The sequence below is a fragment of the Pteropus medius genome, unplaced genomic scaffold (assembly GCF_902729225.1).
Source record: "Pteropus medius unplaced genomic scaffold, Ma_sr-lr_union100, whole genome shotgun sequence".
NCBI lineage: Eukaryota > Metazoa > Chordata > Mammalia > Chiroptera > Pteropodidae > Pteropus > Pteropus medius.
The window spans coordinates 2,273,790-2,300,626 of NW_024349225.1; the positions used below are offsets into that span (position 1 = coordinate 2,273,790).

At 44.5% G+C, this 26,837-nt stretch overlaps 1 protein-coding gene and 1 long non-coding RNA gene across 8 annotated transcripts in view; one reads left to right on the plus strand and one right to left on the minus strand.

Moving 5' to 3' along the window:
* The window catches only part of LOC120617534 (uncharacterized), an 81,621-nt gene extending 67,342 nt beyond the window's left edge, over window positions 1-14,279 (minus strand). Inside the window, exons 1-3 of one of the 3 annotated variants that reach the window (XR_005656938.1) lie at window positions 14,000-14,279; window positions 12,459-12,551; window positions 12,113-12,220 (exon numbers count right to left, since the gene is read on the minus strand). This is a non-coding gene — a long non-coding RNA (uncharacterized LOC120617534). The remainder of the gene's footprint in view (window positions 1-12,112; window positions 12,221-12,458; window positions 12,552-13,999) is intronic. The other 2 variants (XR_005656937.1, XR_005656939.1) reach the window with 2 other exon arrangements.
* A 4,885-nt stretch (window positions 14,280-19,164) lies between these two features.
* PROX1 (prospero homeobox 1) overlaps window positions 19,165-26,837 on the plus strand; it is a 48,481-nt gene continuing 40,808 nt past the window's right edge. For 3 of the 5 annotated variants that reach the window (XM_039881200.1, XM_039881204.1, XM_039881205.1), the window contains exons 1-2: window positions 19,165-19,224; window positions 19,354-19,459. The gene's annotated coding sequence lies outside the window, so the exon portion shown is untranslated. Of the gene's footprint in view, window positions 19,225-19,353; window positions 19,460-19,551; window positions 20,018-20,110; window positions 20,273-26,837 lie in introns of those variants that run through there. The other 2 variants (XM_039881201.1, XM_039881202.1) reach the window with 2 other exon arrangements.

Below are 26,837 nucleotides of genomic sequence, written 5' to 3' on the forward strand. Positions count from 1 at the left end.
ACTAGATACAAAGCCTCCAATTAGGTTATAAAGAATAATAACCAATATGCTTTCATGCTAATGCCAAAAAATACAAAAACCTATAATAAATCTAATTGAGCACATGATCATAAGCACTGTTTTTCTACCTACATCGTTCTACTGCATTACGGTAGATTCCAAATAGAGAAACACGTTTCTTTTTTCATTGTTATTGAAAAGGGTGTATTTTTTTTTTCTTTTTAATTTGGGTCATTTTAGCAATGTCAAAAAATGGGAAGGTATAATTAAGAAAAAATAATCTTCTCTGTCGTTACTCATCGATTATAGCTAAGCATAAAAATGAAGACAGAAATTGAAACAATTATCTGGGTAGTAGTTCAGGTCTCCCCCTAAAGGTTAGAGGTTTCTAATAAAACATATTTTTGCCTGAATTATTAAGATAACAGCCTTAGTTTCTACTTTATGAGTGTGGACCTGTCTGTTGATGAAAAATCTTTTGTAATCATTTAAAAGAGTTTCTAAAGCTTTTTCTGACAATTAAATGTATGATTTTTTTTTTGTATATAAACTTTAGAGTACCTCAACAATACACAATCTCAAATTCTATAGAACATTTTGCAAAGCAGCTATTTAAATTACTAAACCTAAAAAATGTTAAGAATAAGTATTACCTTCCCTTTCCCAAAAAGGTCCATGAAATTTTGGTTACATTTGGGGACAGAAGGGGGAGTGAAATACCTCTGTAAACCGATAGTCTAAAAACAGGAAAATTAGTATTGTGCCACGGCTATGAGCAGCTAATAAAGAGAACATGGTTAGAAGAGATTAAGGTTCAAATTAAGGTCAGAAAAAAGACTGATTGAGGAAAACTGCCATGTTCCGTTGCATGGCAGTTTAAGTGAGGCGGTTTCCCCCTGAATCAGTCTTAGGTTGAAAAATTACACTGCTGGGGTTAATAAAGAGGCTGGGCATTTGTTTGGACTGAGACTTCAATTAAAATGTTATTTGGGGCAGCCAGAGCTAATGTCTTGCTTAGAGGTAAACTGAACTGCCTTTTAAGAGGATGGGGAAAAAAAAAAGAAGAAGAAGAAAAAAGACCACCTAACCTGTCAAAGACCCTGAATAACTGGCAGAAAGAATTGTGTTTGCTGGACCGGTGCCCAACTCAGCAGTGAGCATTCTTAAGGGTTTTGTGACATCATCTGAGGCAGCTGAGGTTTTCTGAATTTTTGATTGTTGCACCGGGTGAGGAATCTAGTGTTCAGCTGAGCCTTCTTTGAGACAAAAGAAAAAAAATCTGGTTGGTGAAATATGCCAAGGTTTTTTTGGTTTCGTTTTTTTGTTGTTTTGTTTTTTGTTTCGTTTTGTTTTTAAATGCCACAAAAGGGGTGGGACCAAGAATTCTGAGTCTTAGTCTCATGACTCTACTCCAGAGACAAAAATCGATGAATACAGTCCATTGAATTTCTCAGTCCATATCAATTTGCCCACAGTTAAACAAAAACCACCAAGTTTGCTTTCATTTCACTTCTTTAGGGTGAATGGAAATCTCCCCCTGAATAAGCTCCTTCTCCTCTATACTTGCCCGTATAGTCCACAGAGATTCATTAAACATCTTTGCTCTGGCCAGCCAGCATCAGGCATCCCTTGGTCAACAAATGAGACATGTCTCCCAGCCTTTGTGAGGCTTATAGTCAATAAGCAAAAGGAGAAATAAATATATAATTACGAATTGGTAAGACTGGAGGAAACGGCATGGAGATAGAGATACATTCCATTTCTCTCCAATCCTTTTCTTAACCAATCCTGTGAGAAGTGATGATTTAAAGACCTCCTTATTAGCATATGGGGTGGTTAAGGAAGCTGTTTTATGGGAGACAGATGACAATGTGATTTTCGATTGGGGAGTGTGGAAACTAGTCACAGAGATAGAGAGTGACCCAGAGAGGCGGGCGGGGGGAGCAGCCAAAACAGTGTGGACTGGAGCCCAAACGGAGTATGGACTTTGGTGTTTCTTGTCCAAAGAGTGGTACAAACGAAGCAATGGAGTCCCAGAGAAATGCAGAAACAGAAAAGGCCCTGTGGAGGGAGAGAGGCTGTGTCACGGGAGAAGTAGAACTAGGTGACGGTGCAGAAGAAAAGATGCAGTAGGGTCCAGAAAAGAGGAAGGGAGCCCTCGAGTTGCTCATTTCCTGCCCGCTGTTCAATTTTTTTAAATCAAGTCTAGAGAATGGACCCAACTTGTCTGGATCTCAGTTCAAATTGATCCCTAAAGTCCAGTGCTCTCATTCAAACTAAAGAAAATAATTATGAGAGCATGAATTCTCCTCTCCCCTGATCTTACCAAAATTAAAACAAAATAAAGCTAATAGAAGGTGTTTAATCTTCACAATATCCTTTAAGAAGATAAGGCTCAGACTTACACTACACAAAGGCACTGAAAAATGGGGAAGATAACACTTTGAAAACAAAATGCCAATGATGAGATCATTACAATGGGAACAAGGGAACCAGCGAGCTGAGAAGTAACAACATCATGAGAGCTACGTCTGTCCAACTCATGGCAAAATCTGCCAGGCCCAGATTGACTTCATTAGTCATTTAGAAGCGCATAGATCACAGAAAAAATTATCCTCCTCCTCACTGAGAAATAGTTGATCATCGGTATAAATAGGAACTGATCAGAACACCAATCCCTCAAAGCATAAATATTTCATTCACCAACCAGTTGCTATTTTGCCCTTGGCAATTAAGAAGAAAGTATGCAATGCCACCACACAAAAGGTGTGACCGTAATCAACTTAAACGAGGAATTGGGTTTAACGTGGATTCATACTGCTGCATACAGGGTGAACACACATTGTCCCAGATGCAGTCGGGGAACCTGGGGAGCAATAAGCATAACTACACAACCCCGTCAGCCCTCTTCGCCACCCTTCGCTGCTTTGTGACTACTTGAATCAACGTGATTCTCATTCGGCCGGTATTTGTCAGGTACTTTCTAGATGCCGGCACCGTGTTGGGCACTGGGAATTCTACACTCGACAAGACAACCACAAGACCTTCCCTCTTATCATCCCCAACTTATCTTCGGTCTTCTCCATCTCCTTACCCAGCTTAACGTTTTTTCCAGAGTATTTATCACTACCTGACATTGTAACACATCTATGCTTGTTTCTTGTTCATTGCCTCACTTACTAAGACACAAACGGCACAGGCAGGGACCTGGACTGCCTCACTGCGTGGTACCCCTGACATCTAGGCCACATTGAGGGCTCAAAGGATATTTGTTGGGTGAATATGACTACATTCAAATGACTTATTCATTTCCATTGTGATAAGCAGAATCAAGGAAAACTGTTGGTGTCGTGGGCTAGTATCATTAGGGTTTCTAAACTAGAAAATGAAGGTCTTTCCTGAGCAAAAGACATTTAAGTTGGACCCTAAATAAAGAGAGGGGTTTGTCTTGAGAAGGGGTTGGAAGAGGCCTTTCAAAGAGAGACAGCGCACATATAAAGGTGTCTGTAGTGTTGAAATAACAAGAATAATAGAAGGTGTTTAATCTTCACAATATCCTTTAAGAAGATAAGGCTCGGACTTAAGCTACACAGAGGCACGGACTCCTCACTGAAAAATGAGGATGATAACACTTTGAAAACAAAATGCCAATGATGAGATCATTGCAATGGGAACAAGGGAACCAGCGAGCTGAAGGAGTAACACAACATCATGAGAGCTCTTTCTCTCACTACGCAACAGGGCCGTGAACTCATGGAGACATGGAGATGTGGGGAGAGTCAAGAGATGAGGCAGGAGCCATAGACAGGAGCCAGATTATGCACCATTTTGTAGAGCACATTCAGGATCTTAGACTTTATCCTAAAAGCAATACGAAATGTTTTAAGTGATGACATGATCACAATTCCCAAGTCATTTTAATCTGAGCATTCTGACCTCAGCTGAGCATGGGAAATGGGTAGCATATTTCAGCACGTGGAGAAGAGGGATGTCGCCTCTTCTCCCGTTGCTCTGAACTACAGCAGTAAAGTCCACCTCAGGCTCCCCAAGCACAGATGCAGTGTGTCCTCTCCATGCCTTTCACAAGCTGCTTGTCACTCTACCCTCACTCCACCCTCGGGGTGCCTCCCAACAAATTGCTCGTCTCCTGCCCAAGACCCAGGCCCAGGACGTTACACGTGGCAGGCGCCCAATAAGTATTTGTTGGCTTAATGTTAGAGAGTGTGCTAAAATGTCACCCTTATGACACCTTTCTAGTGAACACTTACTGAGTGCCTATTCTGTGCCATGCACAGTGTTGAGGCCTTTTCATGCACCCCCATTTAATAGTCACGACAATGTCACAAAGTAGATATTGTCATTATCCCCACTTTGCAGACAAAAAACTTAAGGTTCAGAGAGGTGCAGTGACTTGCTTAAGACTCCTCTCATTAGACAATAGGGCCATGAACTCGCTTCCACTCCTCTCCTAAGCCCATGGTCCGACTGACTACTTGCTCACGCTCACCTCTCCCTTTGAGTCTCTCAATTGCCACGAAGATAAGCCTAAGAGTTCCTACATGATTTTGTGTCAACATATGATGTTCACACATATCCTACCTGATGTCTTCCCAACCACACTGCAAGTGCCTCAGATGGGTCTTATTTATCTTGGTATCACTGATATTGAGCACGGTGTCTGGCACATGATAGGGGTATAAATTAATGGATGGATAAGCGCAAGGCAATGTAATAGAAACTCTCAATATGCCCTTTAAGAAAACGCATTATATACAAATCCGAACAAATAACAGATAAATTGAAGAATGATCATTCACGTAACAAGAAGTCTACATTCCCTGTCTTTTCCTTCCTCTCCACTTCCCACTCTGTTCCTTTACATACTGGTTTTTCTGGTAAATTGAAAATATGGCTCATTTTTAAAATTACAGATACTGATATTGTACCATTACATAAGCGGAGGAAGGGAATCATGGGGACATTCATATGACTACACATGAGTCATGGGTCCACGCACAAGCTGAGAGAAGGTGCAGTTAAGGAGCAAGCAGAAAGGGAGTTAATCATTGCTGCCTGTTCTCCCTCAAAAGCAATGAAAAAGCTATACCTCATTTAAAAAGGCAGAAAGGTGAGAAACAATGCATTTTAAACTTGGAAGATGCCCCATAGAAATATTTAACACAGACGTACAAAAGCTGAAATATTCCAAACCAACCACAGTTCAAAAGTTGGAATCCCCCCTATGAGATTACTAGAAACAACATGTTTATTGGCTCATGAAAGACATGTCACCTAACAATTCGCAATAGGGGGTCTGAGGAAAATAACTCGCCTATCGTGAAGTCAATGTTCAAATCAATAGCCCTTGGGGAGAAAAATATTGCTCATTGATGAAGATTGATTTTTCTTTTCCTTAAGAAATTCTGGAAGAGTAAACTTTTCTTTTTTTCATAGCGAATGTGACTAAACACGCCAATGCCAAGGTCTGCTTTTTCCCATCCTCGCTACAATACTCAAAACTTATTAATGGAATTATAAATGCTCTTCAAGCTATAGATGTCAGTTCCATTTTTTAAAACCTCATTTTAATATCTAAGCAACAGGACTACACCAAATAATTTGGTGTATGTCCTTTGCTTTACTTAGCAGCGTCTTATAAGTGAGATACTTTTTGATGTTTTAAGACAATAAAAAATTAGAATAAAAAAGTAAGAATACTGGATCCAAAATGTGTTTACCTACAAATTTAATAACGGCTATTTTTTTTTAAATTTCTCACTGTTTTTCCCTTACCTCAATTACAGCAATGATGAATCTAGCCATTTACCTATGGCTTTCAAAAAAGCAGAGGGTTTGATGCGCAAAGAGAAAAGAAGGATGAATTTAATGGGTTTCATATTTAATATGTTGCTTCAGGCTAGTGAGTCTTTAAGACTTATTCACAAGGCTGCAGTAGATTATATTGTATAATTCACAGATTGTCTTCTTAGGCCAAATGCGTGACCCAAAGAAAGCTTGCCTTCTACCTTTTTGAAACTCAAAAGGTGCATAAGAAAGGACAGCTGGGTGATTTGGGGAGAAAAAAAAATGTCACTCAATTAGTGTTTGTTAAAAAGAATGTCACAGATCACAGGCAGATTCCCACTCATTGGCAACTCCCCCAAACTGACGAAGATGAATCGAGCACCCAGACTACTGAGTTCCATGAGGAAAGGAGAAGAACGTGTTTGTGATTACAAAGACTGAGCTGTGGATCCAACAGAAGCGTAACTGGATGAACCATGTTCAACACACGGGCGTTACACTATTGAAACCCTGGTAGCAAAACATGTGATTTTTGTTATTTTTTTTTCCTGTGATGAAAACAGATTCCTATCAAGCTACACACTTTCATACTCCGTTCCTCTCTTCAAGTGATTTGACCAGATAAAATAAAGAAGCGAAGTTCATATGGTCACGACCTACAACTTGACCTTAGGAAAAATTCAAACCACACTTAATATACTGATTTTTCTCACCTGGTAGTAGAACTACAAGCATATGGTAACACATTAAATGCTGTGCGGAATAACAACAAAGCAAAGCAAAGCAAAACAAAACATTTAAATAAAAAAAAATTAAGGCCTACCTAAACCCTCTTCCTAAAAATTTGCTTCTGTAAAATGTAAAGAGAACTGAATCCACCAGAAGCATCAAAATCACATATTTATTAATCTTTCGATATCTTACTTAAAATTCAGAAATGTTTATGTTTTGGTAGGGCTGTGTGGTTGCTTACCACTTAAAAAGCATCACTGCTTTTATCACAAATTGAAGAGGAGCTAAGATTGAAAAACCAGGAACAAGAATATCTACACGCTGGGAATAAAGTACAAACTAAGATGAGCAAGGCCAGGGAGAGAGATTATTCTTCCTCTAAGAAGAATAAAGGAGTAACAATCAGAACACATCTGGCGTTTGGTTCAAACTGACCTAGAATCAGAGGAATCTTCAAGGTATTCTGTATACAAAACAGAGAGAGAGAGAGAGAGAGAGAGAGAGTGTTTTAAAAGTGAAATTTCCAGAAGTTATCCAAAGGAGTTAACCTAAGAAAAGATTTCGGTGGCAGGCACAGAAATAACTACCCCTTTTATGGTGCTCCATGAGTGAGTTCTAAGGCAGGCTAAATAGATCTTTCTATCAAAACCCTCCCACTAACCCACTAACGCAGGGTTCTTGAAGGTGTCAGCAGGATATGGTTGACTGGACCATTCGGAGAGCTTTGTTAATTATTGACTGATTAGGGATTTACCTTATCTTTCCATCAGGACCTGGCTCAAGACTCAACTGTGAGCAATTTAGAGCCAGGGTGAACCTACCCACATGCCTTTTTCTTCTTCTCCTTTGGGTCACTTTAGCTTGTGCTTCCCCATAATTCACGTTCAGGTCGGCAATGGCAGGTCCTTACAGTGCTTGGGAGTCCTCAAAAGGACTGGCAGAGAGAGGGGTCAGGTTCATAGTGAGGCGTGTCCAGAGACAGAGGCCTGGGGAAGTGCTGCCCTTTGCAGGACTTTGCTTATTGGTCCAGGTTTTCTCATGAAATCCCGGGGGCGGGGGGGGGGAGGGGGGCAGGAGGGGAGCAATGACTTTTTGTCTCTAAAAGTGCTGGTGATGCCCAAGTGTAAGAATCAGCCCCCGACCCTGCAAGGCGGCCTCTGCTGAAGGCCTCTTGGCAAAGCCAGGGAATCAGCCGCAGGCAGCCCAGGCCCAGCTGCCCCAGATAAGAGGTGGCCCGTGTTAATGTACAGGCTTCCTCTGCACCTCAGCAGGGCCTTCCTTTTCTAAACAGTCTCCCTTTAATGTTGGCGAATGTTGTTTTTCCATTGACTCAACATCTCGCCTCTGGTGGTAGCCAGTGGGGAAAGTTGGAGCGGGGGAGGGAGGAGGACGGTGGGACAGAGTGATGCCAAAACCAAACAGCAAGGGACGGTCAGCCACGTTTCCAAACAAGCCAGGCACCTGCTTTGGAAAGACGGGGACCGAACCTAAAAGTCTCGCTTCCCTTTCATTTAGATCGGCCTTTTGTCCCCTGAAAGTCTGTGATCATCACGGCCCTGCACCCCTTCCTCACAACCCTGCCCCCCTTCGCCAGGAACTAACTCCACGTGAAAACCACCAACACGAGGGATCCATGACTTTTCTCCATGAATGTAACTGTCTTATCTGAAGGGAAGAAAGAATAAGCGGGTTATCAGAGTGCTTTAAAGAGGGAAAGGAAATTCTAGGAAAGAGATGAAAGAGAAAGCGGAGGAAAGCAAGAGAGAGGGAAATTACAGAGGAAAACAGAAGAAAGGAGCGTGAGAAAAAGAAACAGGCACGGCAAAAAGAGAATAAGATAGTAAAAAAAAAAAAAAATGGAAAGGAGAATAAGGGAATGGAGAAAGAGTGCAGAAAAATGAAACCTGAAATGAGTTTTTCGGCAGGACCTTGGTTTTTCAAGCCACAGGACAGACCCCAGGTTAGGGACAGAGAGCGAGCGGTCCCCTCCCCGGGCTTCGCTGGGCAACGCAGGGTCAAAGGGCATCTTCAAAACCAAATCTTGATTAGAGCCAGCTAAATGTTTTGACTTGAAGGAGACATGAAGGATTAAAAAGCAAGAGAGCAGCATGGGTAAGAAAGAAACAGGAAAAGAAAGAAAACTAAAAAAAAAAAAACCTCATGGGCAACACAATGGGAATGATAGAAAACACTTCTGAATCAGCTAGTCATCTACTAACAAGCTGCAAAGATTTCCAATGACAAGTTGTCACATTAGTTTAGTGAAACTGAAGCAGTACTTATCCCCTTTCCTGTGCTTAATCTCTCCCTGCGTGCCACAAAAACATGCTACCACGTTTAATAGGATTAGTTTCCTTCACTTTCTCCCCCCCCCTTTTATTTTTTACAATTCTATTTTCAGCAATACAGGGATCCTTGAATTCATCGACTTCCTGCAGTGCACAGAAAAACCTGGCATGCGTGGTTTTTACCCTTTAAAGACTTTATTTGAATCTGAAAAAAATGTAATTTGACTATTTTGTACTCCCCCCCCCTCGCCCCCTCAATGAATTACATTGTCCTCCTGGAAATCTTCACAGCTTGGAGGGTGGGGGAGGGGTGTTGATGGTAAAAGGGTCAACGGAGAGCCAGGGCTAGGAAAAAGCTGACAAAGCCCACTGTCTGCAGAGGTTACTACCCTAGGGGCAATTGTTCTGGCTCCAACCGCAGGCAAACCAGGGTTCCAATTCCAGCTGCTCCCTGCTGGCTTTGTGGCCTTGAGCAAGTGGCCATCTCCATTTACTCATCCATAAAATGGGGATAATTCTTATCAGGGTTGTTGGGAGAACTACACTTAACCTCCTTTATTTCCTAGCTTCTAAAATGCACTTTTTTCCTCATATTTTGTCACTTCCTGAAATCAGAACGTCTTACAATGCACTATTCATTTATGGTCATTGTGTCTTACGATCCATCCGTGGAGCTATGGAACGTAGACAATGGAAGTGCCAGGTATAAAGCGTCTGACACAGATCTTACAGAGGAAATGCTCAGTAAATGCTAGAATTATCTACCATCACTTATGAAGGGGCCAAAGTTTTGCCATCCTGAAGTTGTTTTTTGGGATATTGATTTTAAAGCTGGTTATTAAGAAACAAAAGACTCAGAAAGAAAGTTTGACCCTCTTACCTTCCTTGCTCAAGACATTCAGACAGAGAAACTTCCTTCAGGAAGGAAACTTTAGGATATTCACCTTCACCTGAATAGCCTAATTTCAATTAAGTATAATACATAAGAAGGCTTCAGGCCTGTTAGCTAGATACCCTCAGCGTCCCATTGTCTCTGAGTTGCCCAGCAAGAATTTGCCAGTCAAGTACGTTCAGCTCTTCCTCAACTACCTGTAGATTGCTCTTTCTCACTTCTGAAATCTTTTCTCCTTTGTTCAGAATGCCATGTATACTCAATATTGTCTCGCTGTCTTTGGAATTTTCATTCTCCATGCCCGGGTTTTAAAATTTTGATTTTCTCCTGTTAATCTGTCTCTGTTAATTTAATGATTAACTCAAATAGAAAAACTAGAAGGTGAGAGGAAAAGTATTATTTTTTTCAGCCCCCACTTATCACTATGCCTGTTTGGCTCCTTCCCTATTCTCACAAAAAGACCACTTAGAATATTGAGAAGAGGAATTGACACTTCTGCCCCCATCCAGATTCTTCTAGACTAGTGCTCTTAACTGAAGTTTCAGAAAACTGTCTATATGAAGCCCAGGTATAATCATGTCCACCCGGCTGGCTAAGAGCCAAAACCATCCAGTCCACTTTGCTCTCTCAACAGGATCACCAACTGCCATGTTTAGCAGCGTCTTGCAAACAATAACTATCGGTTGAATTATTCCATCTTCTTTGAGACCGCTTTTGGGTCATGCACCCTACCTTAGGCACCACCACCGGAAGATGCGTTGAGGAGATGAAGGAGTGAACTCGCCTTATCCTGAGGGAAAAGAATGGGGCCCAGAAAGACCGCAGGACTGAGGGAGCAATGCAGGGCCTAGGATGGGAACAGACGGGATGAGGAGCTGGGAGGAGGAAGCCTGCCACCTGTGAGGAGCCTGAGGAGGCAGGGCAGGGACAAGCCCTGGAGGTGCTTGTCAGTGAAGGCACAGTGAAGCCCGCCTCTCACAGCCTACCCGCCTCCCCCCACCACCACACACACACACACACACACACACACACACACACACACGCCATCGAGAGACTCCAGGTATCCTGCAGGGCTGCAGCTGCAAGGTAGGGTCCCAGGCCTTCCCACCAACCCAGGATTAGTAAATGTGCCAGTCTTCAAAGTTTCCTCAAAGGAGGAGGTGGGGGCAGGGGGAAGGGGGAGGACCACGCCCTTCATCTAAGCCTGAGTGAAGGCCAAATTTAGCCTTCCTCCTGCAGGCCTCCCTCTGTACCCCTCAAACCACATGCCACACCCTGCCGGCCCACCAGGGTAACTGGTGCTCCGCGCCCACCCCCACTTGCCTGCACCCCCCTACCACACTCCCAGGTACATGCTTCTCACAATGAACTCTCAGGCCCACACACTCTCCCCCTAACTCTACTCCCTTGTCCTCCCCAGCTACCTGCTGCTACTCCCACCTCCTCACTCACCTTCTGCGGGACACCCTCACACCTCCACCCCCTACCTATGCTCTGCCCCCCCCACACACACACTTCCTTCTCACCCTGTCTCCGGTTCCAGCCCCCCACATCTACTAGCTCCTCTTACCCCTCCAAGGTACTCTGTACCCCACCTGCACTCTCACGTCTCAGCCTCTGCCCTGCCCCCTTCCCCACAAGTGCAGGCCCTAAGCACTTCTTTCACCTCGAGGGTGCTTGGGAATAAGAAACCAGAAGTCGTCACCTGTCTCCCTACCGTTTGACTCTTCACGAGTGTTTCTCTGTAGTTGTCTTGAGGTCCTTTGTTTTGTCCCCTAGAGTCACAGACACCACCCCGCCCCCTCAGCCCTACAAAGAGTAGCCAGAGAACAGGAGTCTTCCACACCTGCCCAAAGATCCCCACAAACCCTCCAGGACAGGCATCTGGGGGGAACAGTTGGGATTTCCCTCATTCAGGGAGCAAAGTGCCTGCTCTGAACCCCTGGGTTCATTCGCTCCCTCGGGCCTGGGCCCATGGGTGCCCCAAGCCGGCAGTCTTTCCTTATCCCTCCCACCGATACGAAGTGCTTACTTACTTGACGCCTCTGAAGGCACCAACAAAGCACCTTCCTTGGGTTGTTAGTTAGCCACTCACAGCACTCACAGCCACCTTTATTCTAAAATTGTCAGCCTTCCTGATCTGTTCTCTGCTGGTTCGGCCCATTCCATTTCTCTGGCTTTCTTCCCTCACACCACTTTGGGGCCACAGCCAGGAATGGCACCTTCCCGCCTATCTTTGCCTTCTCACAGCTGTCTTTGGCTGAGCTTGGGATATGCTCGTAGTCACTGGTTTGAACATACTTTTATGAAGTGTTGCATTTTATGGAGATTTGGGGGAGTTGTTCACTCAGACATATAAAAACATAATGATAAATGGTAAACATTGAAGTTTTACCTATGAACTCTGATTTTGTTTTCTTTCTTGCTTTCCCCTCTTGCATAGAATGCTCAGTCCTGTGTTTCATTGGTCTGAGGGGTGACTTCTGTAGGAAAGGTCTGCCATCTATAAAGCAGGAAGGGGAAAGGACAAAAAAAGAAAAAAGAAAAAAGAAAAAAGAAAGAAAAGAGGAAAAAAAGGAAAGAAAAAAAGCAGAATTTAGATTGGAAAATGCCTCCTGTCTGCCACTGGGCCTGATGGGCAGTTCTCGATCCAAGAGCACAGGGCCTACCTTCCAAACATGCACCCATTCTAACTTATTTTGGGGGGCCTGAAAAGTGAGGGAGATGAGCATATAAAGTACCCAAAGTAGCGACGATGCATGCGCTACAATGTGCATGCATGTACATATGGAACGACGATCCAGTTAGCTTCACCCAAATATTGAAAGGTGGGTCTGTATAGAAGGAATACAGATCAGCTCAGGTAGGTAGAACACACAGGTGCAGACAAAATAGGTTCCATTTATTGGGCACCAATCACGTGCTGAACAATTTTACTTAGTAAAAGTTAACAACTCTATGAGTTGGATATTATCCCCACTTAACAGATAAAAAGAACTGAGGCTCAGATAGACTAAGTAACACACCCAAGGTCACCGAGTCAGTAACTGGCTGAGCAGTAAATGGAAAAACAGTATGACCTCCGGATCCCAGTCCTTCAGCTGATTGCCTAGCTGGGGGTGGGCCCAGAAATCTTTATTTTTTAAAAGCTCCTTGGTGATTCTTGAGGATTAGCCAGGTCTTGGGAACGCTGCTCCACATCAATCCATCCCTCTCTCCCTGTCACCGGTCTGCCTCTGAGCAGTCTTCTCCACGTTGGATAAAACATTTAAAACATATTTAAATAGCAATTTCGAAAAACTATGCAACATATGGATTTTTCTTTTGATCTCAAAATGATGACAAACAGACACTTAAATACTTCATAAAAGAAATATTACCAGAAAAATTATAGAAATCTGGCTTTCAACTTTGTCTTGCTCTAATTTAAACAAAATGCAACTTTCAGAGTCCCTCTCTCTCCAAATAAACCCCAAATTCGGAGCTTCCTTCTCTTTTCCCTCTGTGCTCAGCCTACACCTACTTATTTGTAACTCGCTGGTCATCCTGAATAAAAACCTTGAAAGATGGACAGTCAGAATAACTTAAGTCCTATCCCTCAAACCCCTGAAAATAGAGCATCTCCTCCGAATTCACGCCCTTGAACTGAAAGACCAAAGAAAGGGCATAACGGCCAAATATTCTTAGGCTAATTGACAAAAGAAAGGGGGTGGGCAGAGGGGAAATGTTCATCCCTTAAAACGTCCCCGCCTCTCTTGCGATCTCCGAAGAGCCCCCTCTCTGAGGCTGAGAGCGTCAACCCGCTGCGGGCGCCGCGGCCTCCGCAGCAACAGGCGGGCGACCGAGGGGAGGCCGCGGGGCAGCGCGGGCACGGCGGCCGCGTCCGAGGTTCCCCAGCTCAGCGCCGCGCCCGGAGCAGGTGGCTGCCCTGCGCCAGGCGTGCGCCCCGCCCAGGCCAGCCGACTGGGGCTCCAGGCCCCGCCGTGACCCGGCGGGACCGGGACCCCCAGGGCCGCGGGGACAGGAGGGGCGTGTCCTCCGTCCCCGAGAGCGGCGCCACCGCCGCAGCCTCGCGCGCTCGCCCTCTCCGCGCCCGGAGACCGCGACACCTAGCGCGGGGCGGCGGCGAGGAAGGAAGGTCTGGGAGGAAGGAGACCCGGAGGAAGCCGCGGACAAGGCAACTCCTCTCCGCCGAGGCCCGGGAGAGGAGACTCCCAGCCTTCTCCCCCCACCACACCCCCCACCCCGAAACTTTTCCAACACACGCAGGCGTATTCCTCACGGGTTTTGGCGGCCCCGAGTCGCCATCAGAGAGGAGGCTCCGCCAACAAACACGTCCCCCCGGCACACGTGCGGAGGTACACGGCACACCGGGAGGGACCCGGCCTCGGGAGAGGCGGCCGAGGGCGTGGAGGCAGCGGGCGGCCCAACGGCCGAAAGGGACTCTCCGCGCGCGAGAACCAGTGCTTAAAACCTGCAAAAGCTCGGAAGTGCAGCGTTGCCCCGGGCTTTGCGTAACTTTGCCCACTGCGCCCCCGCGTGCAAAGGCGTCCCCGCGCACTCACACCCTCACTCACCCCACTCCCCCTCGGCGGCTGCCTGGGCTTGCCTCTGTATTTCAGTGACAGCGAAAGATAGGGCAATTTGAGCCAAAGCGGGAGGGGTGTAAATTGCGTAAATTCCACCACCTGCCCCCCACTCCAGCTACCGAGGGAGAACACCCCGTTCTCCCCGAAAGCGTCCCCTCCGCTCCCCTCTGCCCTTCGGTCTCCAGCTTCTTCACTACGGTGGACTGAGGAAGATAAAGCACAACCAGATCGATGTGCGGGTTTTTCTTTTTTTCTTTTTCCTCCTTGAGATCACGACCTCTCCAAATCCTATCCCTCAAAGAGCCGGGTGGGTTTGGAGAAAGGCAAGTTATTTCGGGGGGCAACAGCACCCCTCGCAAGGCACGCGCAAGGCCTGGCGGGCGCCTCGCCGGGCTCCGCGCGGCTGGGCAGAGTGGCTGGATTATGTAAGTAACAGCCCTCCATGTGCTCACCACCATCTGTTAATATCTTGATATTGGAAAGTTCGGTGCCTGAGGCGAAGCCAGGGTTGGCGGCGCGAAGCTGCCAGCCTCTTCTACTCCAGGACAGGGAACACACCTCCTTTTGATTGTTTTCGCTCACTTCCGTACCATCGGGTAGTAGCGTGCCCCTTCGGTTTCTGACAACCAACCCCCGCTCCCCGCAGGCGTATGTTTGCGGGGAGGAAGAGTGATCTTCGAGGTCACTTTATTGTAATGAATCCTTTTGATGAATTGATATATTTCTGACAGTTCTGGGCTCCTTTAGGCATTGTGGTTCACCTTTATTGGGGTGAGAGGTTTATTACATTTAAAAATTACTTCTTATGCCAGCACCCTGACCCCAAATTCTTGTAAGGGTTATATTTCAACTTCTTTCGAGTGATTCGCTTCTGTTTACTTTCAAAGCTGTTGGTTAAACAAACATCACTCGGGAGGCTTCTAAGCAGTGGGGTTCCCAGGAGAGAAATGCCGCAGCTGCTATTGCCACTGATCTTGTGGCATTTCACTTCTTCCCCATTCAGATATTCAGAACAAATCCAGTTTGGGCTTGGCGTCACACTGGGCTGGGGAAAGGGAGAGAGAGAGAGAGAGAATATGGGTCGGTCTGCCTCTAGACAGCCTGAAGCAGGCCGGCCTGCACCCTGCGTTTGGTTTTTCTTTCTTTCTCGTCCCCTCTTTACTTCAGGGTGGTGGTGGTGGTGGTGGTTGGTGCTGTCTGCGTGTCCAGGTAGCTAGGATCTCTTGCATCCTTCTGAAATCCACGCCCACCTTTGCCTCTCAATTGGATCTGGTTGAAATTCCCAGAATTGGTTTGTTTAGGACCTGATGACGATGGTTTGCAAGATTTTAAATTACTTAGAATGCAGTCTAACAGCTTTAAGAACGACCGGGAGTGGGGGTGGGGTGATACACGGAGGAAATATCAAGGCGAAGTGCGTTTAATCCAGAAACAGATGCACAAGTGATTACTGCAAGTTTGACTAAGAATACACAGATCACCTTTCAAGATAAATAAGCAAACACAGCCTGCACCGATGGGGTTTGTTGGACGACGGGTCAGAACTTGAGTTAACTTTTACGTTTTGGGGGTTGTGTTGGCAGTGGGTTGGAGGAAGGGATTGACCCGTAGGCTTGGCCACTGGTTTCAGAGATGGAGCCAATATCTAGGCGACTTGTCGTCTCCGGGCTGACTGATCGCTTCTTCCCTATCAGAAAACAAACCGGGAGTTGCCCGAGATAGGGGACTCGGGCCTCACGCCTTGCTCCAAAGCGGCGTGAGACCCGGGAGAGCGCTGCAGCTCTGGCCGGAGAGGTTGCCAAGATCCTGGCCTGTACGTCGCCCCGACAGTCGGAGACAGAACAGGGCCCGGCGTACGCAGCTCTCGGAGCTGGGCTGCGGACCGAGCTCGCTTGCCCAGCGCCGCGCGCGCTCCTATTTCAACCAGCAGCTCCTGCGCCCTAAAGCGGGCTGCGTACTGCCGCCGCCGAGCGTGGCGAGCCGCGAGCCTCCGCGGCCGGGGCTGGGGGTGGGGGCGCTTCCTTGTTTGCCAAGCGGGTTACCCCGACTTCGACTCGGGCCTGCCTTCCCCAGGGAGTGATAAAGCACTTAACTGGGGCTCGCAGGGAACTTTTCCCGCTGTCAGTTCCCGAGCGTAATGTGTGCAAAAGGTGCATCAGAGCGCTAGGTGCAATTGACATAAACTTGTGGGCTACAGTTCAAGCCATTCCTTCCAGTCTGAATCTTTTCTCTCTCCGCTTCCTTTCTTCCCCCTTCTCGCTCCCCCTTCCTGCCCTCCTCCCTTTTAAATGTCAAACTGAGCAGATGGTTTTAAGGTGTGGAGGGCATATATCCTTTACTCCTACCAGTTTATGTGTGGGCTGGCTCTAACCTAGGTACAAACTGGGATACTTCAAGAAAATAATAGGACAAAAAAAAAAAAAAAAGAAAGAAAGAAAGAAAGAAAGGAAGTAGCCTTGATCCATTCACAGAACCCAAATTTCCCTCTTCAATACACCCGCTTACCTCGAAAGGACCCAACCAATAGAAACATTATTCCATCCTGCATCTAATGGGCATGTTGATAGATTATGTTCCCAGCCTAAACTGTCACATCTCGATTAGAACACTTGATACAATAACCGATCCCTGGAAGTGTGAGTGGTTTGTTTGCGGGAGTCTGTTCTTTCAGTAATGGGGTGGAGGGAGTGTCTGCAGGCAGCTGAAGGGAAGGAATGAAGACTCAGAATGAAGGCTCCGGATGCTCAAGCAAGTCTCTTTTCTTATCCCGGACACCTAACCTGGCCCGCCTGACATTTTTTTCTCTTCTTTTCAATGTTTGGATCCCATGACAAAAGTTTCCTGCAGGATATAGACTTGGCCATATTATCATCGCTATTCTTATTCAAAAAGAAGACTTCTTCACAGTTTGATGAATTTGAGGATGAAATGGTAAATGCCCTAGGAAAGGAGTGTGTGTGTGTGTGTGTGTGTGTGTGTGTGTGTGTGTGTTGCAGAAGCTGGTGGCAGTATTCTGCCCCTGTAACACACATCAACAGTGTTGTCACAGTGCAACATGATTCAACCTTTGATCGGATTAAATTCGAGGAACACACGAAAAATACTTGTCCCCATACTACCTAATAACATGAGTGTCTGATGGACTAGGTATGAATGTATCTGCTTCGCAGCCCTTGCAAGTCCCAGCTTTTACAGAACCTTTAAGTCATAATCGCGGTGGCTTCATTAAAAGCCGTTTACTGTGCCGGGAGAAAGAGATCTTCTGGCTGCGGCTGGAAGCTCCGTCCTCTGCATTTTTTTTTGTAACTTGCAAACCCCAAGGAGCTCTTTAAGAGCCACATTACCTATAGGAATCTTGCCGGTTATTTTTCATCAAAGAAAAGTCAAAACAAAGTGAATTTTCTATGATTTCACGTTGAACCCCGAAATTTAAGCGTTTGCAATTCCTTACCTAATAAATGTTAAAGTTTGTCACCCAGGCGTCAAAACTGTGTAACTCCTGTTTGAAACCTCTTTCTTTGGTTATTCTGGGGTGAGTGAGTGAGAGGTAATCGCGACGTAATGTTTGTTAAACATTTTCTTTAAGGCTGCTGTACCTACTATCCAAATAACGTTGTCAGAGGTAACCACGGGCAAGGATTCTTCTTAATAATTTTGACGGGACGTTGACTGGGACTCAGCCAATGCTGATCTTCTAATACCAGATTCAGCGGAGCGGGTGTGAAACTTCTGGCACCTATTGTTTTAATCCCAAACCTACCTGTATTTTATTGTCCGCCTCCCCTTTAAAAAGCAAGGGTGACATGTATTCTTGATACTACCTATGATCATTTCAAAAGTGGAATGATCTGAGGATCCCCACTCCGTCCTGCTATACCACCCCACCCCTAAAAACTCCACTTTTTCTCCAGAATACTTTTCCGCGCCTTCCTTCACCCAAGTCCGAGAAGCGCTCGCTCTCTTGGTCACGGGGCGAACTCGATCAGCTGTGTCTGGGAAATGAAGGGGGGTAAGGAAAAAAAAAAAAGAGGAGCTGTGTCCTGAAGAGCGAGTGAGCGGAGCGCCGCCCGCGCAGTCGCCCGCGTCGCAGTGTCCGCAGACGGCTCGCTTCGGCCTCGGCGCGGCGATCCGGTGGCCCCGAAGCAGCGGCAGGGCGGGGGGTGGGGGTGGGGCTGATGGAGGCGAGGGAGGGGGAGCAGGGGCCCCTCCCCTTCCTCCCTCCTCTTTCCCAGCCCCCTCACCCCACCCCTTTCATCTATTTTTTTTTTTTCCTCCCAGTTCTCTTGCCTCGCAATCCCCTTGAACTGGAAGGCGCCTCAAGTGATTGGGTGCTGGGCTGGGGTATTGCCAGGTCAGATTGTGACGTGTGTGTCTTCCTGAGCCTCCTTCAGGCTGTGTCTTAGCAATCTGTTATTAGGAGCGTGCAGCCCCTCAGTTGAGGAGTTGCCTAGGAATCATACACCAGAAGGGATTTATGAGGTTGGCAGGCAAGGAGCCCTGTGGTCCGTCTGTTCTGCTCGGCTCCTTGCCCTAGCTCCTCCTCGGCCTCTCTCTTCTTGCTCCTCCCTTCTCTTCTCTCCTCCTCCTCCTCCTTTTTTTTCTTTTCTCCTTCTGCCTGTTTCCTCCTCAGGTCTTTTCTGTTTCCTTTCCTCTCCTTCTGTTTCTCCTTCCTTCTTCCTTCTTCTTCTCCTTCCTTCCTTCCTTCCTTCTCCCTGCTCCCCTGTCTCTTCTCTTCTCCCTTCTCTTCTCCCTTCCTGCCTGGATCGGTTTGTTTGTTGTCGCACAGACTCATTGTCCTTTGTCCACTGATTATCATCACCCGCAGATATCATCAGGTGTGAGGCGTGTTTTCCTCTCTCTGCCGGCAGGAAAAAAAAAAAAAAAAAACAGGCTCGGTCCCCCCTGCTCTCCGCACCGCGTAAGTATCTTCTGTCCCTTCGCCAGTCCCCTCCCCTTTTCCAGAATCACTTGTACTGGCTTGTTCTTGAATGAGAAGAAAAGGGACTCCCAGGACTTATACCCGTGTAAACATTTTTTTTTTTTCCAGGAGAAAATGGTGTTCTTTACATGAATCATAATAAAATAGCCTCTAAACAGTTTCCGAGCAGGAGCCTCAGTGGGACTCAGCGCTCCGCTCCTCCCAGTTCCTAAGAGTAAGTGATCCGCTTGGCTTTTATTTCTTTCTCTTTCCTGCTGGTGGCTGGGGTGGTGTTGATGATGGGGGGAGGCTGATATTGCTGGACTTGTCGCTGATCTTGTCACCTTTTGTGTACTGTGTCTGGGGTGTGCGGGGGCGTTCGCTTCCCTTCCTCCTTTCTCTCGCCCTCTCTTCTCAGGAGAGAGGACCGCGAGGGGGACAGGGGCGCTTTTTGTTTGTCTGGATCCCCGCTTTCCGCCGAGCCTCATCCTTATCTCCCCGAGTTAAAACTCCTGGGCTGGTCCCCACGTCCTTTCTCTTTGTCTAGTTTATTATAGCTCCCTTTCTTCCAGGCTCTTCCAATTTGCTTGTCATTTGCATACCTTTCACTTCTTTTAACCCCAGCAGCGGGCCGGGGAGGAGGGAGGAGGGGAGAGGGAAAGGAGAGGGGGGATGCGCTCTGTTACTTTGCTTTCTAAACGCTGTCGAAGCCGAAATGTTGAAATCGGGGCTGGAGCGGTGGAGAGATGGTCCCGGGAAACGAGCGCGGCGCCCCTTTGCTGAGCTCCAAGGGGTAGGTCAAGTTGAGTCCGGTGAGGCGGCACCGGCAGCCTCAGGGGGTCGAGTGGCGAAGGGATCGGGGCCCGAGCGCCACGGGAGGACGGGAAGATCGCGGTCCGGTGGGGGTAGGGGCAGCCTATCCGCGAGGCCAAGTCTCTCGCAGTCGTCGCTGGCAGTCTATGGTGTCCGGCTGCTTCGGTCTTGTCTGGTCAGGGTGGTACCTACAGTTTTGCCCGGGTTCGGAGGACTGGGAGGGAGGAAAGGAGAGGTGAGAAGAATTGTTACTAGGAAGAATAGTGAGGAGGGCGGCAAGAGCTGCCGTCTTCCCTGAACGGATAGAAAGGGGGCTGCTGGGGAGTGGAGGGGGGGTGAAGGTTTGGGAGGGGAGACATCACCCCGAGTCCATTTAGCAAGTTGTTGGTTCTTCTGAGCCCAGCCTATTATTCATCCTGTTCAAACCGAACGCTGCTGAGAGTGCGGATTAGGGATGGGAGGAGAAGGGAGGTAAAAGGGGAGGAGAGAAGCTGGGAGAGAATGGTCTCCCGCCCCTTCTCAGCTTCTTTGGAAGTTCAGCGTCCTCCAGGCCCGCAGAGCAAAAACTAGGAGGAGGGGTTGGGCCCAAGGAGACAGGTTGGAGTGTGAACCTGCTCCTGCTCTTGGCAATCCAGAACCCTACTCCGCCTGGGGGAAGGCTGGGAGCTCACCTGCTTGTTTTAATCTTTCCAAGAAGGTCTGTGTTGTCTCCTTGAGCTTATAAAAACAGAGCAAGCACAGGATGGCCTTCTCTCAAAGTCAAGGCTAGAAGTCTCTTCTCTCTCTCTCGTCCTCTCCACTCCCCCCGCCCACCTATACCCTCTCTTCCAAAATAATAATAATAATAATAATTCCTTGCCTAAACTAGGTAGGCGGAGGTCTATTTTAGCAGAGTGCGCATGAGCAGGGCCTGACAGGTGTGTTGTGTCAAGAAAGACAGGTGCAAGTTTCCTCTGTGTCTGTGTGTGTCTGTACAGTTCCAGACCACAATGTATGCCCCAGGGTTGTAGAGGTTTATGAATTTATGGTTGCCCTGGTTAATAGGATTGTCTGGACTAATGGGAATGGGCTGTTGTTATGTTTTGAGCCCTGCCATGTGAGTTCTTTGGTTGGGGGTGGGGGACAAGTTGGTATGTGTTTATTTTTCTTAAAGATGTTGGCAGGCTGCTGCTGAGGCTGTCTCAGGCACTTGTCTGCCAGGCGGCTGAAAGTACCCCCACTTCAGGCAGCAGGTGGAGGGAGATTGACTTTCTCTTTGCTTCCGTCCAGTTTATGTCTATCTCCAAGGTCTGTGCTGGGGGAGGCGGGTGAGATGTCGTCGTGTGTGTGTGTGTGTGTGTGTGTGTGTGTGTGTGTGTGTGTGTGTGTGTGTTCTGGACAGCCGTGGGTGGTGTGCATAACTGCCAGGAATACCAAAGTCAGTTTGAAAGTGTTACTGTTGTTAAAGCTTATCTTTTTTAGCGTGCTTTCTCTCTGCCCAGAAAGAATAGGTATGTGCATAAACTCTTTCAAGTCATATGTTAAATATTCTCATAAAGTAGAATGAGCCTGTCATTGTACCAGACATGTGCCAGATGTCCTAGTTATTACTTTGATGGAGAAGGAAAATCTCAAGTACGTGAGAGGTAACTGTGCTTTTCTATTTGATGCAAGATGTGGGCAGTCAGTTCTATGAAGAGTTTCTTGCAAAAACTTCTTTGTGTTTTCAAAATGAAATTGGTTGTATGAGGTGAGGAAGAAAAAGGAGAGTTTTTAGGTTAACTTGTCTGTACACACAATGTGGATAATTTTATATAATGGTAAAATAGACCAAGGTAAGGGCTATGGCTTGCTGTGTGAGGGAAGATGTTGAGAATTAATGTAAGCACTATACCTGCATTCTTAAAACTGACCTTTAAATTTTTTTTTACACAAGTTACTTCTTGAGTTGCATAGAATTAGGTTAGATGGAGAATAGTTTTTGTCGGTTGGTTTTGTTGCTTGGATGGTGATCATTGTTTCATGAAAATGAGATAGTATGTGTCATTTATTCTTTAGATTTCAACATCAAAGTTCCCTCTAATACTTTTCTTGGATGCTTTCGAAGTGCTTTCATAATTAAAATGTCATCTACAGATATGTTCTTTTGCTTTATTTTTAATAGGGGGTTATCTGTGCTTGGCACTTACTGATATTTTTATGTGTCCATTATGCAGAATTCTACTTAGGTTAATCACCACCTTGTGGGAAAAAAAGTCATGCATACATAACATGCACCTTTGTTCTCACTTTATTCATTTCCTAACATCTTTCCTCTACAAGTAGCACTTGCAACCTTAAAACCTAAGCCAGCTGTCAGGCCAGCTCCTTATTTGTTCAAAGTGCAAATAGACCTTTTCCCTCCAATTTCTCATATCATTTCAGACATTGTCTTGCATTTGCAACTGCTAAGATAAGGAATTATTTAGGTTCAGGATTAACAAAAGAAATTATAAAATGTTACTGATTTTATAATATGAAGATGGATTGCCCATGATATGTCGTTACAGGATTCTAATTAAGTACCTTTATAAATTAGAAAGGACATATACAGAAGGAATTTCTTACATCTTATTTACTAGTGTATTCTAAAGCTTCAAAGGACATTTAGAGTATTTCAGATTTCCACAAAGAGAAAAATGTGTGTTTTTTCTTGAGATTATTTCTCACTCTGATTTACCAATTTGGTGAATTAATACTCTTTAAATACGTAGAAATGAATATTTTAGGCACGTCTTGGGAAATGTTATATGTTCGTTTTGCTGGTGAAAATGTATGGAATTCTTGTTAGGATAGAGGAATTTTAAATAAAATGATTATGATTTGAGAACTCTCATAATAAGAAAATTTTAAATCTGCTACAAGATTTTGACAATACAATCTTAGTTAATTGAAGTATTAACTTATGTCAGGTGAGTTCTTCAAAATAAACATCAAAGGCTTTCTTAACCTGATAGTAGAAACATCTCCGAAGGAAAAGTTGCTAATTAGCAAAAATGAACTCTGAATACAGTGAGGGGGACAGCTTAGTGATTTGGAAGGGGGTGGGGAGTTACCTAAATCAAATTATCTGATTTTTCTCCCCTTGAATTACTGATTTACAGATTGATTTAAAATGCTGTCTGTCAGTGATATTCCATTTGAAATTTCATAACCGTGTTGACCCAAGTCCATGAGAGGCCCACTTAAAGGTTGATTTCTAAAAGAAGTAAAGTGTAAGCTTGAGAAATTCTTCAAATAATTTTATCAACAAAGACAGATATTTCAAATAATCCAAATAGGAAACCATACCAACCTTACACTCCTCCTGTCTCATAAAAGATTTGTCTGAACTGTCTGGATAATGACCATCATGAAACACTTCTTTGTCCAGAATTTGGACTCCAGAGAGACGCATAAAAGTTGCACCCCCTCCCCAAAATAAGTTCTTTATTAAAGTAAAAGCACTTAACTACTTTCTACTTCACATTGGAGTATCCCTTCAAAATTCTTCACTGAAAATTCTTTTCTACTAACATGAAGTTATCAGCTTCCTTAGGATCATGTTAAATAGAATAATAGATAATTCCAAACTAAATGAAGAATCTTTCGCAGTAGTTAAAATCTGACTCGATTATATCTGGATGTTTGTCCTTATACTCTTTTCCTGGGAAGAATCTGCTATGCTAAGACGTCAGTTGTCTAGGAATTATTAAAGCATTTATATAGTTAGATGCCAAATGATGCAACGAAATATTTATTACTAAAAAATATTCTCTATGGATTTTTACATTAATTAAAGAGGAGTTTACAGGAGTAGAGTATGTGTGTCTGATCATTATTAATACATTTGGGTTCAGATTTAACATCAGTATTTCTCGGAATACTAGCTGATATGACTGCTGAACAAGAGGTTTGATATTGACTGGTTAAACTCAAAATGTTAAAATTAAAATTAAAATATAATGCTGGGAAAAACAGAAGGCAGCAGGAAAAGAGGAAGACCAAATATCAGATGGGTTGACTCCATAAAAGAAGCCAGAGGCAGGAGTCTACAGGAGCTGAGCAGGGCTGTTGAGGACAGGACGCTGTGGACGTCACTCATTCATAGGGTGGCCAGGAGTCGGAGCTGATTCAACGGCAGGTACCACACACAGGAATCAATAACAACTGTAGTTGAAATATGCTGGCTTAGTACATATGTTGAGAAATAAAGGAATTAAAAAAAAAATCTTAATGGAGAGGGCAATATCGATGATAAAGTCATTTTATAGCATTCTCTAAATTCTGAACTAGGAAATCACGGCAATAGTTTGAAAATGTTTTCAAGTGATTTAATTTATATTATTGTCATTTAACAGAGTGTTTTCTCATGTGGTGAATATAGTTACATATATATCTTGTTTATGAAATGTTCTAGCAAAGTACTCTGTCAACCAGTTCTAGTTATTTAATCTTGCCCATAGCATTCATGGGTTATAAGCACTACTACCTTTATGTCTAAGTTTAGGTCTAAGCTGTATGGAGAAATATATATTTATTCGTGCCTATTAACATAATGCCTTGTCTTGCTGGATGACATAATTTTTCCTATTTTCGTCCTTGGTTTCCCCCTCTTTATTGTGTCTCAGCTGTACATTTTACAACAAGATCTAAAGGTAATTAAATTCCCTTAGCCCCAAACAGAAACGAATCATTATTTAATCTAAAAACACTGACCGGTTGAGAGAGAATTGCAAAAACCAGATTAGTCTGGTGAATTTGGAGGAAGTCGCAGGATATTTTGTTCTAAAGAGACCCAATAAGCTTGTTTAACACTTCGTCTCCGCTGAAGGGGAGAGCATCATTTCTTCCCACCTTAGGAAGAGCGTAGCCCTCCTCTTGGCTCCAGCATGAGGCAGGGATGCAGCTGTTGATACCTAGGCTAGATGAGAGGAAATGCAGTTGATGAAGAGGTAAATGGCAGTTGGGAAAGGAAGGATGCCCGGGGATGACCTTGTGCTTGTCTCTTATTCCAGCATGTCCTTTCTGAGCCTCTGTTACAGAGGTGTGCTTCCCATACAGAGCAGGGATGGGGAGGAGGAAAATCCAGTTTGGGTGTTAAGGTGAACAGGGGGAGAAAAATACTGTGGAAAGTTTGTTCAGTGTTTCGATTGGAGATCCATGTGCTTTTTAGGTAATATTAAAGAGAAAAAGATTTGCACACAAAAAGAAGTAGAGTTTTAAAATAATGGCAGTGAACTCTGTTTTTGGAAAGCTGATATACATGCAGAAAAGACCTCCTCCCCAAATGTACGAGTCTTTCTGAGCTTTGAAATAATTTATCTTTTTTCTTGTTTGTCTCAGTCTTTCCTTTTTCTCCTCTCACCTGACAGTTACACCTGATTTATCAGCTCTAATGGGTTAGTGAAAGATTTGTCATTGCATTTTTGTACTCTGAAACCAATTTTATTATGAATGTGTGAGGGGTCTCGATTATTCTGAATTCAATTTTGAACCCAGTAATGAAATTTTTAAGATCTGTTTCCATTCCAAATTCAGGACATTTTATCTTCAAGTATACCAAAAAAAAAATGTATAAAGAGGCATCATACTGCTTATGTCTCATGATACTCTTAAACTGGCTCTTTAAAAATGTTGTATCTTCCTGGACTGCATGATGAAATCTTTCTCGCTTAAAATAAATACACACTGCCATCTAAGCATTGAGCATTTTCTTGATTTTTACAGGTTTTTTCATGCTGAAATTATGCCTGTTTGCATGGATAGTCATCCTTTAAAACTAGCCACAGATGCAGTCCTAGGGAGCACGTAGATGTTTTTACAGGTGAACCGAAAGAGATGGGAGCTGTTCCAAGCACTGCACGCCGCCTTTGGCAATAGACCCCGTTATTGTGAAGATGTGCTCTGTTAAGCAAACGTGAAGTTTAATATTAGATAAACCCTGTTTGAAAAAAAATAGTCTCATACTCTTCATAAAATGTTCATTGTAAGCAAAAAGATATGACATCTTATGTTTATGCCAAATTTGGGGTGAGCATCACTAGTTAATCAGTCACAAAACGTGTCAAGTGCCTTTTATAAAATGCAAGGAAGGATGTTCTCTTTATATAGTGTATTCCCAAGAAACAATGGAAGTTCATAGGCAGAGAGGGTGTTTCTCTTTCTCACATATATTGGAGTGATGTTATTTTCTTTCTTCTTTATATATCTTTGTTCAGTCTTTTTTTCCCTGGGTTTTTTTTTTTTCCTTAAGTTTGGCATAAGAAATACAATTCATAAATGGTGTACATTAAAGAGTTTCTTTAGGCATGTGAGGTGTCATTTTGGCCAATTATAACAGAAGAAAACTAGTCCTAAAGATGTATTTAACCTCGCCTAGCTAAATTTATTGATTTCTAAAATGTGACAATGTCCTTTTGCAGTGAGTCCAACTTTGTAATAATTTAAGTCATCAAAAGGACATCATGAAAATTTATATTCTCATACTTCCATTAAAATATAGCAACAGATACCATCTTTAAATGCGATTTTGCCAACAAAAATTCACGGCTATGCTAAATAAGCAGACTTGTAATAAGAGTATTTGTGCATTTATTTCAATGTTATATGGACCATTTATGTTCAAAACATGCTGATGGGGGTGTTCGTTTCACATATGATGAAAATATTTTAAAATTCAGTAACAGAGTGTGTGTTAAATAGTTGCATTTGTTTTAGTGTCTTTTTCCTTTTATAGCATTAAAACCACAATAATTTCAATGCAGAAATGGAATTTTTCATACAGATTTCACGCAGCCTCA